At 42.1% G+C, this 16,275-nt stretch overlaps 1 protein-coding gene across 2 annotated transcripts in view; it reads left to right on the forward strand.

Moving 5' to 3' along the window:
* Positions 1-16,275, forward strand: part of C8H4orf19 (chromosome 8 C4orf19 homolog) — a 90,280-nt gene that overhangs the window by 62,106 nt on the left and 11,899 nt on the right. For both annotated transcript variants that reach the window (XM_021101097.1, XM_021101098.1), the window contains one exon: positions 10,315-10,364. The gene's annotated coding sequence lies outside the window, so the exon portion shown is untranslated. The remainder of the gene's footprint in view (positions 1-10,314; positions 10,365-16,275) is intronic.

The following is a 16,275-nucleotide window of genomic DNA, read 5'->3' on the forward strand; positions in this document are numbered from 1 at the left end:
TTAAAACAATCATTGTAGACATTATAAGTTGCCATGGAGATGGGTTGAAACATAAGGGAAAAAAAGCAGGACGTGCAGTTGTTTATATACTTTGTAAAGTGCATATTCCAGTGGACAAAATCTAAAGTAAATCCTGGGGGAAAATTGAACACCTAACACATGGTCAGGTTGCTATGATGGCTGAACTTTTTTCCAGCCTTTTCCCAAACTTTGTACTTATATGATTATGTGCATGTGTGTGTATAGTTATATCTATGTTTATATATGTTTATTACATATAAATATGTACACATACAAACATCGTTTTTTAATGAAAAAAAGTTCCTTAAGCATTTGAAAGAAGATTGGAGGTATTTGTGAGCAGAGCAGATACAAAAGAAAAAAAACGTTTTTACGCTTAAAAAAAGATACTTAGACTTTGTACCAAGAACTAAATTTTAGAATCCGTCAATAGATGAGTGAATTTTACACTTTATGCTGCAGCTGATCGTGCTTTAACTGAAGTAACTAGGATCTTTCTTTGTGTAGAGACTCTAGATACAAATCACGGTTTTGCTTTTCCTTGGTTGAAATGGCATTCCTCTTTGATCATTGCCTCGCACAAGGAAATATCTCTTCCTTGTGCGAAGTACCGGTTAACTTCTCAGAACCTCAGACAACAAAGGGCCCCTCTGTGAGGCGCAGGAATTCCTCTTGGAATACAAGGAAGGCCCCCAGCTGAATCGTTTCCAAGGAAGATGTTGCAAAGCTTGCAAAGCTTGTTCCCAGAAAGGAGCCCAGCTGGAGATCTTTTCTTTCTATTCAGATATTGGCCCTGCTTGGGGGGGACGGGGGTGGGGAAAACCCATAAACGAAAACCCGAAAACGGGCCTGAATGCATTTACCAATGACAAGGCAAAGTTAATTCTGGCCACCAGTGTTGGTGCCAACTCAGGCTTATCATATTTAGAATTTAACTCCACTTGGGCAGAAACTTGGTTTCTCTTCTCATGGAAGTTAAAGAAGGCAACAGACATGGACTGTGCACCCTAGGGTATGAATTCGGGGTAAAAACGTGGAAGTCACAGGCTGGCTCAGTTTGCCTGGGCCACGTCTGCTCCACCCACTGTGGGTACCACGTGTTGCACTAGTTATTATTACGAACTGGGAATCTCGTCAAGTCAAGCCCTTAGCAAGGCGTTCGCAGTCCCCCTCCGCCTAACTCCTGTGGGTGTCTGTGTCACCATGCTCCCCTTTGTCCCAGCCACAGACCTCTTCCCCTCCAGCCACCTTCTCATACCCATCAACTCCTCCTTGACCATGGAAGGATTTATAGAACGATACACAGTACCTGCGAGTGGGTCTGGCTTGTCCTGGGCTTTGGGTACCTGTCAGTTTTGCCCTTCCCCCTTCTGCCCTTTGCCATTCTTTGAACCTTAAATTCCTCTTCCTGTTAAAGGTACTGAAGTTCCCGGTCAATGTTAGGTCCTTTCCCAAAAGCCAGAAGATAGGGTAGCAATGAGAAGAGATGAGAGGTGAGGAGAGCCAGCCCTCTTCACCACTGAGGCCCCCCTTCCCCTGCCAGCTGATTGAACTATGGAAATTAAGAAGGAGAAGAATGGCAGCTGCCACTTTTATGCTTCTGCCACATGCTTATCCTGTTGTATACATTGCCTAAAGCCTCACATCTGAAAACAAAGGCCCAGAGAGGATGAGGGATTTGCTCAAGGGCACACAGCGAATAAATAGTAGAGTTAAAATTCAAACTCAGGGAGTCCCCTTTTGGCTCAGTGGTTTAAGAATCTGACTAGTATCCATGAGGATGCGGGTTCAATCCCTGGCCTCACTCAGGGTGTTAAGGATATGCGTTGCTGTGAGCTGTGGTGTAGGTCGCAGATGAGGCTTGGGTCTGACATTGCTGTGGCTGTGGTGTAGGCCGGCAGCTGCAGCTCTCATTCAACCCCTGGCCTGGAAACTTCCATATGCTGCAGATGCAGCCTTAAAAATACAAAAAAAATAAAATAAAAATCAAACTTCGGAGTTTCTGAGCGCTCCAGAATCTTCTCTTTCCACTACACAAAAGTGCTTTTTCCCAAAGACTCAAAGGTGATAGTCACAAGCAGCATTTGCCCTCTGTGGTCAAACAGTGTCAGGACAGGTAAGAAGCACCCCTTTCTAGCTCCAGCAGTGGCTCCAGTTGAAAAATAAACTTAGAGTAAAAATTCCACTCTATGTACAGATAACTTAGCTAGTTAAACATCAAACTCAGCAAAGGCTCTACTTAAGTAATAGACCCATGGAATGTGATCCCTTCGGGGGTTTAATGTGCTTGAAAACTCTGTAAAAATTACCATTTAAGAACCCCTAGACCAGCACCACCCAGCAGAACTTTGTATAATGACAAAAATGGTCTGCGTCTCTACTATCCAATATGGTAGCCACTAGCCACCTGTAGCTTTCAAGCATGTGAAATGCGCCTGGCTGGTGTAGCCAAGGAACTGAACTTTTACTGTATTTCATTTTTAGTCATTTCAATAGCCGCATGGGGCTTGTAGTTACCATACTGGACTGCACGATTCTAGAATATCCTGACAGGTTGATTGCCAGTCCCCACATTTTCATGATACTTTGCCTATAAGCTCTTTTATGTCACTGGATCGTAATTATTTGATTGTGTTTTGCCCAGCTCCCTGGGTTGTAAGCTATTCATCTGGCGAGATCATCTATTAGCACATGGCCTGGCCCGTAGAACTAGACCTCTTAAGTAATTAATGTGGATTAAACGAATGGATGAGAGTCAACTTTGCTCAAAAGCATCACTGTTATGCTTGCTCTCCTCTATTTTCCCTTTCTCGTGACTTTGCCAGATTAGTTCCCAAATCTTCAGAGGAAGCCCAGACAGTCATTTGTGTGCACATCTTTCTTTCCTCCAAGGAAGTTGCTTCTTTAGCTGATTATTTGGGTTATTTGCTTCAGGTTCTCTAAATGAATGTTTCTATTACCATTTCTCTCGCTCGCTCGCTTTTTCTCTCTCTCTCTCTTTTTTTTTTTTTTTTTTTTTCAGTTGCAGACATTATCTTCCGCTGTGGAAGAGATGATTCAGCTTCCGCCCCTCGCCCCACCACACATGTAAGGAACATGCCACTAGAACCCTGCTCCAGTTTTGTCAGATGGATAACTCGTATTTATTAAAACCAAGTCAGTGCTGTTCAGAGCTGAGCCAGATAGAGAATTATATATCCTTTCTGCACAGCTTTCTGTCTGAAGGTAACAACAAATGGCTCTGTTTCTTTTCATTTGTTCAATATTGTGGCTCTTCGCCACTGATTTGACCCCAGATTCTATTACCTTCTATTATATGCTTTCTCTTCGGGACACTTCAGTGATTCTATCAACTTCATCTCTTAAAACTATCCGGAGCCTTCTTACCTTCTCCGATGGGAATGAGCCATCCTCCTGGTTGTCCCATCACCATCGTCCTGGGGGTGACTTTGGTTTCTCCTGTGTTTAATGTCCTGTTTCCTGTACACCTGGCCATGCCCTCTTGGTTTACTACCTCATCTCTTTGTTACATCTTCTCATAGCTTCCTTCCCAGGAGCAGGAGGTATATGAATATACTTTTTGAGACCTTTCATATCTGAAAATGTCCTTATCCTACCCTCTCACTTAGTTGGTAGTTTGGCAAAGTTTAGAATAGTGTGTGTACCAACTATAAAGGAAAAAATAAAAATCATTAAAAAATAAATCTACATTGGCAAAAAAAAAAATAGAATAGTGTGTGTGTGAGTGGGTGGGTGGGTGTGGGTTTAGGAAGTCTAAAGCCATTCTGATTCCCAGTTCTTTGTAAAAGATCTTTTTTTTTTTTTTTTTTCCCTAGAAGTCTGTAGGATCTTCACTTTTACCTGAGTTCTGAAATATCATAAAATGTGTCTTGGCATTGAGTCCCTTTTTATTTATTGTGTTGGTCATTTGGTTTGTGCTCTTATCTAGAAACTGATTCCTTCAGTTACGTGGAATTTTCTCAAGTTATTTAGTTGACGAATTTTTCCCCTCCTTTTATTTGTTTTCTTTTGGGAACTCCTGTTGAATATTGGACCTCCTAGACTTGTGCTCCATTTTTTTCATGTCTTCTGTTTGATTTTCTATATCTTTATCTTTTTTGCTATTTTATAGGAGAGTCCCTCATGTTTTTCTTCTAGACTATCTGTTGAAATATTCATTTTTGCTGTTTTGTTTTAATTTCCAAGCACTTTTTGCTGCCGCGCTCTGTTTTTTTTTTTAACAACTGCACCTGCAGCATAGGGAAGTTCATGAGGCCAGGGGTCAGATTGGAGCTGCAGCTGCCCAAATTTGCATTTTCCCAAATTTGCTCTTTCCCTTGGATTCCCTTTGATACTACCACACACCAGGCTCTTTTCAACTCTTAGCAAGTTTCTCTGTCCGTAATTCTTTGTGTCTTCCCTGCTTGTTACGAGCAGTGAGGCTTTCTTTGTATTGCTGCCATCCTGTCACTTGCTGCCCAAGAACCTTCTCCCTTTGCCAGTCACATCATGCTTGGTCTTCTGAAGGTCTTCTTTTAAGGGACTCAATAACCTGGTCACACATGCACATCCTTCCCCAAAATCTACAACATGGGTCTCTCTATGGTCTTTTGCACAAGGCATATTCTTTCCTACCCTTTTGCTTTCTCTAAAACTGTCCTTTCTGCCTAATTTCTACCCCTCTCTTATGGCCCTTATTTTTTCTATAAAGCCTTTTCTGGCAGCTCAACCACACTGAGAATGCTCTTCCCAAACTCCCATGATGCTTACTTAGCACTGATTGGCTGTACCAGTCATTGGTCCTCACCATGTGCAAGCCGATGTAATGTCAGTGCGGTGGTCTTGCCCATCCAATCAGTCATGCATCTAAGGCATCAGCAAAGCCAGGTGTGCCAGCGTATTTTCTTGTGAAAGAATTTATTACTGCAAAAAGTTATCCTGAGAAAGAAATAGAATTTCTGTTGAGTATCTTATTTTATAGTTATTGTTTTTATCTTGATACTGATCTTTATATAGCTCTTAGATCTCATAAAATTCTTTCTTACTCCATCTCTGGATACTGTTAGTTTTCATCCTCAAAGGTTCTTAGATAAATGGGCCATATCTTATATTTCTTTGCATAATTGTGCCCACAGTAGACATTCATTTAACATAGAATAGTTTTAATAAAATATGCATAGTATATTCCTGAGATTACAAACTTTAATATAGGATTAAAAATAATATTTCATTGAATATCAGATGTCATTCATTGTAACATACATCATTATCTTATACATCCCCCCAAATAGAAAACCATGCCACTGCCAGGTTACCCATCTTGTGCCAATGATTATAAGATGTGTTCCACAGAAAAGAAGATCATGGACTTGGAGAACAGACTTGTGGTTGCTGAGAGGGAGGGGAAAGGAGTGGGATGGACTGGGAATTTGGGGTTAATAGATGTAAACTATTGCCTTTGGAATGGATAAGCAATGAGATCCTGCTGTATAGCACTGGGAACTATACCTAGTCACTTATGATGGAGCATGATAATGTGAGAAAAAAGAATGTATACATGTATGTGTGACTGGGTCACCTTGTACAGTAGAAAATTGACAGAGCACTGTAAACCAGCTATAATGGAAAAAAATAAAAATCATTTTAAAAAAAGATGTATTCCAATTTCACAGGTGTTAAAAGGCAAGGGAGGGCATGTGCATCTTAGATTTGATTAAATATGTACATTTTTGTTTTATAATTATATACATTGGCATAAAGCATCTTAAGGTTTTCAGTGATATTTTAAGCCAAAATTTTAAAAGATAAGCAAGGTACCATCCGTCTATAACCAAGTCACTTTGTCAGGAGATACAATATGTAGATAGACAGTGATAAAGCTGTGACTCCTCTCTACTAAAAGTTTACAGTCTGATGGAGGGAACATTATGTAAATGAGTTATAGACACACCTTGGAGATATTGCAGGCTCAATTTCAGACCACGACAATGACAATCAAGCAAATGTCTCAATAAAGCTAGTTACATGAATTTTTAATTTCCCAATGCATGTAAATGTTTACATCATACTGTATTCTATTGTGTGTAACAACATTGTATCTAAAGAAAAATCTATATACTTTAATTTAAAAATAGTTTATTGCTGTAGTTCCCGTTGTGGTGCAGTGGAAACAAATCCAACTGGTATCCATGAGGACGCAGGTTCAATCCCTGGCCTCGCTCAGTGAGTTAAGTATCCGGCATTGCCTTGAGCTGTGGTGTAGGTCGCAGACTTGGCTCAGATCTGGCATTGCTGTGGCTATGGTGTAGGCTGGCAGCTGTCGCTCCAATTGGACCCCTAGCCTGGGACCTTCCATATGCCATAAGTGTGGCCCTAAAAAGCAAAAAATATATATATATAATATATATATTTATATATATATTGCTAATATAATATATATAGTTAAAAAATGCTAACCGAACCTTCAGCAAATCATAATTTTTTGCTGGTAGAAGATCTTGCCTCAGTGTTGATGGCTGCTGACTGATCAGGGTGGTGGTTGTTGAAGGCTGGGGTGCCCGTGGCCATTTCTTCAAAGAAGATGACAGTGACTTTTGCCACATCGATTGCAAATGGTTCTCTGTAGCACGCAGTGCTGTTTGATGGGATTTTACCTGTAATAGAACTTCTTTTAAAATTGGAGTCAGTCTTCTCAAAACCTACTGCTACTTTGTCAACCAAATTTATGCAATACCCGAAATCCTTTGCTGTCATTTCAACAATCTTCACAGCGTCTTCACCAGGAGTAGATTCCATCTCAAGAAACCACTTTCTTTGCTCAACCGTAAAGCAACTCTTCAGCTATTAGAGGTTTATCATGAGATTGCAGCAGTCCAGTCACATTTTCAGGCCACATTTCTAATTCTGCTTCTCTTGTTATTTCTACTACATCTGCAGTTCCTTCCTCCACTGAAGTCTTTTTTTTTTTAATTTTTTAAATTGATGTATAGTTGATTTACAATGTTTCAGGTGTACAACAAAGTGATTCAGATATATATTCTTTTTCAGATTCTTTTCCATTATAGGTTACTACAAGATATTGAATATAGTTCCCTATGCTATATAGTGGGAACTTGTTTTTTTTAATATGTAGTGACATAAATACATGTAACATTTATATATGATACATGTAGTGTATGTATATGTAGATATAGCCTGTATCCATTAATCTCGAATTCCAATTTATTCCTCCCTTTCCCTTTTGGTAACCATAGGTTTGATTTCTATGTCTGTGAGTCTATTTCTGTTTTATAAATAAGTTCATTTGTATTCATTTTCATGTAAGTGAAATCTTGTGATGTTTGTCTTTCTCTGACTTCACAAAGTGTGATAATCTCTAGGTCCATCCATATTGCTGCAAATGGCATTGTTTCATTCTTTTTTATGGTTGAGTAATATTCCATTGTATATATGTACCACTTGTTCTTTATTCATTCCTCTGTCAGTGGACATTGAGGTTGCTTCCATGTCTTGGATAGTGTAAATTGTGCTGCTATGAACACTGAGGTACATTTATCTTTTCAAGTTAGAATTTTCTTCAGATACATGCAGGGGAATGGGATTGCTGGATCATATAGTCACCCTGTTTTAATTTTTTGAGGCACTTCCATACTGTTTACCATAGTGGCTGCACCGATTTACATTTCCACCAACAGTGTAGGAGGGCTCCCTTTTCTCTACTCCCTGTCTTCCACTGAGGTCTTGAACCCCTCAAAGTCATCCACGAGAGTTGGAATCAACTTTTCCAAACTCCTTTGTGTGTTGATATTTTGACGTCTTCCCATGAATCACAGATGTTCTTTTTTTTTTTTTTTTTTTGTCTTTTGTTGTTGTTGTTGCTATTTCTTGGGCCGCTCCCGCAGTATATGGAGGTTCCCAGGCTAGAGGTCCATTCGGAGCTGTAGCCACCGGCCTACGCCAGAGCCACAGCAACGCAGGATCCGAGCCGCGTCTGCAACCTACACCACAGCTCACGGCAACGCCGAATCGTTAACCCACTGAGCAAGGGCAGGGACCGAACCTGCAACCTCATGGTTCCTGGTCGGATTCGTTAACCACTGCGCCACGACGGGAACTCCAGATGTTCTTAATGACATCTAGAATGCCGAATCCTTCCCAGAAGGTTTTCAGTTGACTTTGCCTAGATCCATCAGAGCAATCACTATCTACGGTAGCGATAGCCTTATGAGACATATTTCTTAAATAAGACTAGAAAGTCAAAATTACTTTTTGATCCATGGTCTGTAGAATGGATGCTGTGTTAGCAGACATGAAAACAGCATTAATTTCACTTCTCCATCAGAGCTCTTGGGTGACCAGGTGCCTTGTCAGTGAGCAGTATGTTTTGAAAGGAGTCTTTTTCTGAGCAGAAGATCTCAAGAGTGGGCTTAAGATATTCAGCAAACTATGTTATAAACAGATGTGCTGACATTCAGGCTTTGTTGTTCCACTTACGGAGTAAACTAAGCATAACATTTCAGGGCCCTAGGAATTTCAAAGTTGTAAATGAGCATTGGTTTCACCTTAAAGTCACCAGCTGCATTACCCCCGACGAGAGAGGCAGCCTGTCCTTTGAAGCTTTGAAAGCAGGCCTTGACTTCTGCTCTCTAGCTATGAAAGTGCTGGATGGCATCTAATCCCAATATAAGGCTGCTTCATCTGCACTGAAAATGTTTAGCGTAGCCACCTTCATTCATGATCTTAGCTAGATCTTCTGGATAACTTGCTGCAGCTTCTACATCAGCAGTTTTGGCTTTGCCTTGCTCTTTTGTCATGGAGACAGCTTCCTTCCTGGAACCTCATGAACCAACCTCTGCTAGCTTCCGACTTTTCTTCTGCACCCTCCTCACCTCTCTCAGCCTTCACAGAATTGAAGAGAGTTAGGGCCTTGCTCTGGATGAGGCAGTGGCTTAAGGGAATGCTGTGGCTGATTTAATTTTCTCTTCAGCCCGCTAAAACTTTCTCCATATCAGGAATAAGGCTATTTCACTTTCTTATCATTTGTGTGTTCACTGGAGTAGCACTTTTAATTTCCTACAAGAACTTAACTTCTCCTTTGCATTTAAAACTTGGCTAACTGCACAAGAGACCTAGCTTTCAGCCTGTCTGAGCTTTCCACATGCCTTCTTCACTAAGCTTAATCATTTATAGCTTTTGATTTAAAGTGAGAGATATGGGAGTCCCCGTCGTGGTACAGCGGAAATGAATCTGACTAGGAACCATGTGGGCGCGGGTTTGATCCCTGGCCTCACTCAGTGGGTTGACAATCCGGCGTTGCCATGAGCTGTGGTATAGGTCACAAATGCGGCTCAGATCTGGCATTGCTGTGGCTGTGGTGTAGACCAGCAGCTGTAGCTCCCATTAGACCCCTACCTAACCTGGGAACCTCCATATGCTGCGGGTGCAGCCCTAAAAAAAAAAAAGACCAAAAAAATTAATTGTTTTATTGAAGTATTATGCATGTATTCATTGAGAACTTTGATTGCTTGATATGTCCCTAAGAAGCAAATTCCTTGAATTAGTTTTCTGCTTAGTTGAAATTTTACCATCAGAAGAGGCAATTAGCATGTGATGTTTATTAACAGCAATAACTAACAATAGCTTTTGGTTATTGAGCAATTTCAACATGCTCAGAATATGATAAACCGCATTCCTATTGTGTTATTTAAATCTCACTAGAATCTTATTTTATAGATGAAACCATGCTCTCTGGGCGAATTGTTAATTGATCATCAATCGATTGTTTTTTTGTTGTTGCTATTTCTTGGGCCGCTCCTGCGGCATATGGAGGTTCCCAGGCTAGGGGTTGAATCGGAGCTGTAGCCACCGGCCTACGCCAGAGCCACAGCAACGCGGGATCCGAGCCGCGTCTGCAACCTACACCACAGCTCACAGCAACGCCGGATCGTTAACCCACTGAGCAAGGGCAGGGACCGAACCCGCAACCTCATGGTTCCTAGTCGGATTCGTTAACCACTGCGCCACGACAGGAACTCCATCAATCAATTGTTAATTTGAGTATCAGGAGCTAGGCTGCAGATTTAAGCCTGAGCCTGGCATATTGTAAGCACCTGCCTGCACTCAGCCCTGACTGTTCCAGGCCAGGGCCTCCATTCTCCCACATTTACTGCCTGGCATCCCTCAGGAAATGCTTTCTGCCCACTTTCCAGGTGCACCTTGGCTGTGAAAAGGCAGCAGCTTGCTGACCTCAATTTTCACCATTTTCTTTTTTTTCTTTTTTTTTTTTTTTTGCAGGAAGAGAAGTTAAAGTTCTAGAGAAGCCTCATGGACAATCTCCACAACAGGTAAACTGTGCAATTCTTTTATGCTTTGGGGGAAAAGTCTGGGCTTTTCACTTTCCATTAAATTTTCTATTATTCGGGGTCTTTCACTACAGTTCTTATTACCTGAAACATTAAAGCCAGTAGACAGAACAATCCCCAAAGTCTGTTTCTTTCTGACTCATTCAGGTTAGAGTAGACTTCTGCTCCTTCCTTTTTCCATGTGTTGTTTGGGGATACGATTCTAGAACACGTGACATATGGCATGTCCCGTCTAAGTCTTCCCGCTGAAAGATTCACAAAGGGGGCTGAAACAAGAAGGCTGAGTATTACTGTCTTTGAACTCAGCTAGAAACATGTACCTCAGACCACTTATATTTTTCACCACCCTGCACACACCCACAGATGACCCCCCCCCCAGCCCAGCAAGTATTCATTTGGATTGAGTTACAAATCAATTTTAGCCGGTAGATAAATCACAACTGCGGAAACCACACATAATGAGGACGGCGTGTGCGTATAAGGCATAGGGATTAGCACCTGGTATGTGGGAAACTGTGAACGTTTGCTGCGTTTTCATCACCTTCATGATTCTCGGTTATTAAATATCCTGAAGGTCTTGGACATCTTTGAAAAGCTTTAGGCGGGGGGGATGGTAAGGTTCAGATTCGGGTCCTAAAAAGATCACGGGACTTCCATGTGGCAAAGGTCTTAGAAGACACAGGGGGCTGCAGGTGACAAGAGGATTTTGCAGTCCTTCAAGGGAGAAAGAAGTGATCGTGTTTCAGGACATAGCAGGGGCTGTGCACGTGGCGAGAAAAGAGTGGGCCTAACAGAGAGAGTGGGAGTGGGTGGGAGCCCCACCAGCATCATCACCTGCTCACCCGCCACCCCAGTCTTCTCCAGTCTTCCCAAGATTACTCAGGAACTCCTTGCCTTGTGTAACACATTGCATGACATGTTTTAATCTCATACTTTTAGCACTCCAGTAGTCATCTGTTTATGCACCTGTCTTCCTTGCTGGACTATCCACTTCTGTCAGCTCCCTGGAGTCAAGTTCGGTGTTTGCCCGTAATAGGTGCTCAGGTAGCATGTGTTGCACGAATGGATGGTGGGCTCTTTAACAAGCAGCAGAGCTCTCTACCTCTGTGTCCTAATAACTCACTAGCAGAGTCTCTTGCCCCCAGTTAGGTACTCAAAGATATTTGAGGCCTCAGAACCCATGCTCAGTCTTTGCCAGTGCAAAAACTTTCTTACTAGACCAAAAGAAACGTTGGGGTCCCAATGCTACGCACATAAGGCCACCTATAAGCATTCTGCGTTTTCTTGGTCTCTGACCAGTCTGGACTCCAGCCTTGAGTCCAGAAGCACATTTACAAAGTAAGATGGGTGGGTGATGGGATGTTCTCTAAGGTTTGCTGAGGTTTGGGCAGCTATGATATGGAATTACCCAGCATTGGCTCATTCCAAGCATCTAACCTGATCTGTGCTGCTGTTTTTGTTTTTGCTTTGTTTTTTTAAGTTTTATCAAAGTATAGTGGATTTACAAAGTTGTGGTAATTTCTGCTGTACAACAAAGTGATTCAGTTATACATGTCACACATCCATTCTTTTTCAGGTTCTTTTCCCACATAGATTGTCTTAGATTGTTGGGTAGAGTTCTCTGTGCTGTACAGTGTGCCTGCTTTTAATGCTATCATTACTTGTAGCTTCGTAAGACTATATCATATAAACTTCTCTTCACATCACCTCCTCTACAATTTCCTTGTCATTTCCAGAACTTAACTTTTTCTGAATGCTTCAGGTTTTACCAAACTTCTCCGACTGCCCAGATAAGCCTACTTACCAACCTTAGAGACATGCTGTGTCAGAGACATGCCTGATCCCCACGGGGTTCCAGGGAGGATTCAGTTAGATCATCACCTGTTGCTGTTCACAGTGTCTAAAGGGGACAAGGCCAGCTCCTAGGAAATATTCTCATAGACCATGGCCATGAAGACGAGAGCAGCCCACATTTATTAAGTACCTACTACTTGCCAAACACGCTTTCTCAGGCCCACCCCGTATTTCAACCATATGATTCTCATAGAAACCTTGCACAATTAGATGCTACTCTGTCTCCCATCTAACAGCTGGCAAAGCTGAGATTCAGAGGCATTACACATCCAACTTAGAATAGGCCAATACAGATTTTGGCTCCAGAGCCCCCTCCCTTAATTACATTAAGCAGATTGTCCTCTATGCAGACTGGGCCTTAAAGTTCTTCTTCCTCTTCTTCTAGACCTGTCTATGATTTTATACAGGTTCTTTGATCAGTCCTGCTGTTAATGTGGCCGTAAAAATGAAATCGGCCATGCACTAATGAAGTCTTGAAGCAGATGCCCTCCTAAAGATTGGTGATGCTGAGCTTCCTGTTTAACTTGAGCCAAAATCAAGATCAGCCCAACAAGCTGGGTTGAGATGAGTTTTGTTATTATGGTGGCCAAGCGTATGATGGAAGGGGACCACTGAGTCCCACAGGAAGAGGAATAGGACTGCCTGTGTTAAGTGAAAGCATATCATCTTCACTTCAAAAATGTGAAAAACTTTCTCACACTCCATTTGTATTCTCTGAAGATTCACCAAAGTGTACTTGTCATATTCTCAGCAACTAAAAGCCACTGGGAAGGTAGCTGGGTCTGAATCTTGGTGCTATAGTCATTATCCCTGAACAATACGTTTGGTTTGGTTTGGTTTGGTTTGGTTTGGTTTTCAATAACATGGTCTAGTGCTTCATCAGTGCACAAATTCTACCCAAGTATCAGAACTTAGGGTGAACATCTAATCCTGTATCATTGATGACAATCTGTCATTTTCTTTTTTTTTCTTTTTTTTTTTTTTCTGTCTTTTTGCTATTTCTTGGGCCGCTCCCACAGCATATGGAGGTTCCCAGGCTAGGGGTGTAATCGGAGCTGTAGCCACAGGCCTACGCCAGAGCCACAGCAACGCGGGATCCAAGCAAGCCGTGTCTGCAACCCACACCACAGCTCACGGCAACGCCGGATCGTTCACCCACTGAGCAAGGGCAGGGACCGAACCCGCGACCTCATGGTTCCTAATCGGATTCGTTAACCACTGCGCCACGACGGGGCTCCTGTCATTTTCTTTTATTTATTTATTTATTTATTTATTTTTGTCTTTTTTTGTCTTTCTTAGGGCTGCATCCATGGCATATGGAGGTTCCCAGGCTAGGGGTATAATCAGAGCTGTAGCCGCCAGCCTGTGCCACAGCCACAGCAAAGCTGAATCTGAGCCTCGTCTGTGACCTACTCCACAGCTCAAGGCAACGCCAGATCCTTAACCGAGCAAGGCCAGGGATCAAACCCGCAACCTCATGGTTACTAGTCAGGTTTGTTAACCACTGAGCCACAACGGGAACTCCCGAGTTTATTTTAAATAAAAACAATGGGTTCGTCCTCAAAACCCTTCAGATTGGGCCACATTTATTTGATGACTTATCTTTACTTCCTGGTTCGTGACCACGTACCCTTATCCGGAAGATAGCGCCCCAAGACCAGCTCACACCGTGGGGGCGGGGGGGGGGGGGGGGCGCGGCGCCCTGTGAGGACGCCCTGGCCAGAGGGAAGGGACATTGAAATGAACTGGCCGAGAGGCATCAGATCTAACCCAGGGGAGGAACTGCACATGTCCACTCTCTCCAGGCTCCTTCCTCTCTCAGCCTCTTCCACAGAATTCTCATCCAGACGTGTAGATCCTGTTTGTGTGAAAAGAAGCATCTATGGGATTGCACGAGTCTTTTGACCAGACCTCAGAATAAATCCCATGCCCCGCCAGATTTGGAGGAGCCCCTGTCATAATGTGGTGCCGTGGCCACCAGAACTTAAAGGTGACAGTAATTGTCTGAATGTTTACCATGTCACCTCCTCCCTATTTATTTTTTTGGATGGCATGGCAAAGCACCTACAACTTGTGCCCTAACTCTCAAGTGTTTGAGCCCTTTTCTGTTCCAAGACTGTCCGTTGAAATTAAATAACCACTGCATACTGCCATCTGGTGGCAAATGGATGAAACCACACCTATTATGACATTCTATCAGAGCCCAAATCCAGAGGAGCAAGTTCCCTTTTGCAAAAACTACTACATCACAAGCTGCTTCTTATTATGTAACCAGTGGGCTTAGAAAACAACAGAACATACTAAAAGGAATTCTATTAACATAAAAGGAACTATTATATACATAAATATTAATATAATTAACGTATAGCAGGAAATAGTAATAATACTGAAAGCAATAACAACAGTATTAATAATAGCTAGACTGCACCACTTTCTAACTTTTATGTCCATTTACTTATCTATAAGATACTGGCTCCCAACTTTTGTACGCTGTTGGTAGGAGTATAAATTGGTGCAGCCTCTATGGCAAACAGTATGGAAGATCCCTAAAAAAACTAAAAATAGAGCTATCATATGATCCAGCAGTTCTACTCCTGGGTATATATCCAAAAAAACAAAAACACTAATTCAAAAAAACACATGCACCCCGATATTCATAGTAGCACTATTTGCAATAGCCAGGACATGGAAAAAACCTAACTGTCCATCAGCAGATGAATGGATAAAGAAAGTGTGATATAGATAATAGAATATTATTCAGCCGTAAGAAGAATGGAATTCTACCATTTACAACAACATGAATGGACCTAGAGAGGATGATGCTGAGTGAAACTAGTCAGATGAAGACAAATACTATGTGATCAATTATATGTGGAATCTAAAAAATGAACAAATGAATATAACAAAACAGAAACAGACTTAGATATAAAGAACAACCTAGTGGTTACCAATGGAGAGGGGAAGGGAGAAGGGGCCAGAGGGTGGTAGGGGATTAAAACTACTATGTGTAAGATAGATAACCGGGAGTTCCCGTCATGGTGCAGTGGTTAACGAATCCAACTAGGAACCATGAGGTTGCAGGTTCGATCCCTGGCCTTGCTCAATGGGTTAAGGATCCGGTGTTGCCATGAGCTGTGGTGTAGGTTGCAGACGCAGCTCAGATCCTGCATTACTGTGGCTCTGGCCTAGGCTGGCGGCTACAGCTCCGATTAGACCCCTAGCCTGGGAACCTCCATATGCTGAGGGAGCAGCCCAAGAAATGGCAAAAAGACATAAAAAAAAGATAGATAACCAACAAGGATATATTGTATAGCACAGGGAAATATAATCATTAGTTTGTGATAACTTTAAATGGAATATAATCTATAAAATATTGAATCACTTTGCTGTACACCTGAAACTAACATAATATTATAAATTAACTATACTTCAATTTAAAAATGTGTATATATTATATATAAAATACCAGTCTTAGAGGGTTATTGTAAAGTTGAATGAATACATGAAATTTCTTAAAACAGTATTTAAATGCATATTTAACACTCAAAGGCTAACTACTTATAAATCATTAATGAGTACTGGCAGGACGCCAGACATAGTAAATGCCATACATATTTTTATCTAATTTAATTTTCAAAACAATCCTGATAAGCAGGAACTATTATCATTCTCATTTTGCAGATTAGACAGCTAAAGGTGACAGGCTAAGATTTGCTTGGAGGTCACTGAGCTAATAAATTGGAACCTGCAACTCTGACCCTAAATTACTCATGGAACCGCTGTGCTGAATTACTGATGCGCTGTGATCAGGCGTCTCAAATGTGTATAAAAATTCCGTTCCTGCCCACACACATACCCCAGCCTCGCCTCTCCTGCCCCACCCCCGCCACACTCCTCTGTCCACCCCCCCACAAGCACAGACACCAGCCCCGCCTCCCAAACTCACTCCCTTGCCCCACCCACCCCGACACACACCAGCCCCGCCTCTCCTGCCCCCCCCCACTCCAGCCCTGCCTCCCACACACACTCCCCCTGCCCA

This window comes from Sus scrofa, chromosome 8, assembly GCF_000003025.6.
Source record: "Sus scrofa isolate TJ Tabasco breed Duroc chromosome 8, Sscrofa11.1, whole genome shotgun sequence".
NCBI lineage: Eukaryota > Metazoa > Chordata > Mammalia > Artiodactyla > Suidae > Sus > Sus scrofa.